This window comes from Crassostrea angulata, chromosome 5 (assembly GCF_025612915.1).
Source record: "Crassostrea angulata isolate pt1a10 chromosome 5, ASM2561291v2, whole genome shotgun sequence".
In the NCBI taxonomy this organism is placed as follows: domain Eukaryota; kingdom Metazoa; phylum Mollusca; class Bivalvia; order Ostreida; family Ostreidae; genus Magallana; species Magallana angulata.
Genome location: NC_069115.1, coordinates 20464350 through 20466580, shown reverse-complemented (window position 1 = coordinate 20466580; position 2231 = coordinate 20464350). Strand labels below are relative to the sequence as shown.

Sequence of the window (2231 nt, the reverse complement as noted above, 5' to 3'; positions counted from 1 at the left end):
AGAATTTTCTTTCACGGTATTCAACTAAAAAATACGTTTTAGAAATTTTTGGAAAGTTAAAAAATTTATTGTTCTCAACGGGAATCGAACTCATGACCTACTGGTTTGTAGTGAACCCATTAAACCACTGCGCTACGGTGTAACATATCGATGAAGCTAAAGAAACTTTTTAAAAATTTATACTTGATTTTATTGTTTATTTCGATAAATAATACCACACAACGTGAAGGTGTCACTTACCACATTACTTGTAAGAAATGAATTTTCCAATTATCAAATTAAATCTATCCATTTAACAAATTTTTCAAAATAGCGGTTCCCATACAATTCACCTCAGTTTAAATCAGCCAGTACCGGAAATGCATGTTTCCAGATTTTCTTTTTTGCGTACTGCGTCATCAAAAAGTGGTGTATAGAGCCACCTTAAATTTTAAAAAAATCCAACGCCTCTTCTGCCGCTTAGGTTTCAATATACGCTCAGAAATAGAAAGCTTACGGGGATTTTGCATTGAAAACGACATGAAAGTAGCCCAGGTGATAATGTAGAAAAATTGTGATAGATATCCTGAGTACTTCCGAATGGAGGAAATATGTAGACAAATCCCATCTTAATCCCCGCGTAAGATATTTGTTTTTGTTCATGTTAATTTCTCTGAGTAAAAATAGATGAAGTGTCAATGAAGAAATCTAAGAGTTTCGTTCTTGTATTGATTTCAGTTGTACTTCTATAAAAGGAATGATTGTATATTACTGTGAAAACACGTTAATTGAAAAGTGACGGAAACTGAGTAACCTGGGACAAAGTATAATATCTACATGGTTATTGGTATAATTTGTGGAAAATCCCAAGACGATGCGATTTACAGATCACTAGAGAGTACTTTCAATATTAAAAAAAAGAAACGCAAGAAAGTAGAATATTTTATTTACTTGCCTTTAGAATCAATATGTGTTTGCATTGCTAAATCCTTTTTAACCCTTTTGACAACAAATGGACGGAGAATAAATAATATACATAAAACTAGAACAAAATAAAAAAACATTGCTATACTAATGGCGACCGGATCAGGCGCCATATTAGGCGTGGCATAGTGACGAACATCCCATGTTATGACGTCAAACTGCAACAACGTCCCTATCGTGCAGAGTACGTGAAAAATTTGGTGGCCTTGTCCGATTATATCAACCTTTCCGGGAACAAGTTTGTCTGGTAAATGACTGGAGAAAAAGAAAACCGACGATGTTATGAAGCCTACCACGTAACTATGGTGATTCAGTGACGTCATCTGACACGTGGGATGGCGAAAACAGTTAACATATCTAGGAAGCACAAGAGAAAAAACAAGAATTGTCTGAGTTCCAAACGAAAACAGCTGCCATAACTTCCTGCGGAAAGGGTAAGGTCGTGAGTACTTAAGTTTGGCAATACAACAACAAAGGCATCCGGCGGCGCTCATATGCACCACGGAAGGGAGGTAATAAGCACCCAGAACGTCAGTATAAGGGTGATGGCAGCTAGCATGAAAGACGTAGATGCTACAGCCCAGCGTGTAAAAGCCGATGCCTGCGTAGTCCACCTGGAAACAAAGGTAGTGAGTCTCGGGCGACTTGGAGTGGAAAGTGTGCGCCATGGTGCTGCAGAATGTATAGGCTAGACAACAGAGACTGAAAGCCGACAGGAAGGGGTGGAATGCAGGATCAAAGGAAGGATCGGCCGACAGACTAAGCCACCGGTAAAGGACCAAGAGAAAGGCCAGGAGGTGGGTCCAGATATTGACGGTCTCATTGTGAATCTGAAAGACACTGGCGAGATAGTACAGAAGCCCATGCCCAGATGGGCGATATCCGGATTGCCCGGCTCCCGGTAGAGGGGGTTTACTTGGTGGTAAGATAAGGTGGGCTGGGATTTGAGTGGCGTCTGCAGGTATGTCCGCAGAAGATAAAGATCTCTCTTTCCCATCTGCACTGCCTATGAAAAATAATTGAAGGTTGTTTGTGAATCATTAATGACATTTTTATTGAGTGATGAAAGTAGTAAGTTAACCTAATATTATCCTTCACAAACATGCTACATGTATGATTTTAATTTAATTCGTCATTAACCTGCTGTGAAACCTGAATATTTGACATGGACAATATTAATTTGTTCATACTGTATAATGAATGCCTATTACGTGTAAGACAAGTAGATTATATTTATTAACCGTTTTATGTTCTAATACCTTCGCAAT

The 2231-nt window shown here is 38.6% G+C and overlaps 1 pseudogene; it reads right to left on the bottom strand.

The window, feature by feature from the left end:
• Positions 1-908: 908 nt before the first annotated feature.
• On the bottom strand, positions 909-1964 carry LOC128184712 (membrane progestin receptor beta-like; annotated as a pseudogene).
• Positions 1965-2231: the final 267 nt, after the last annotated feature.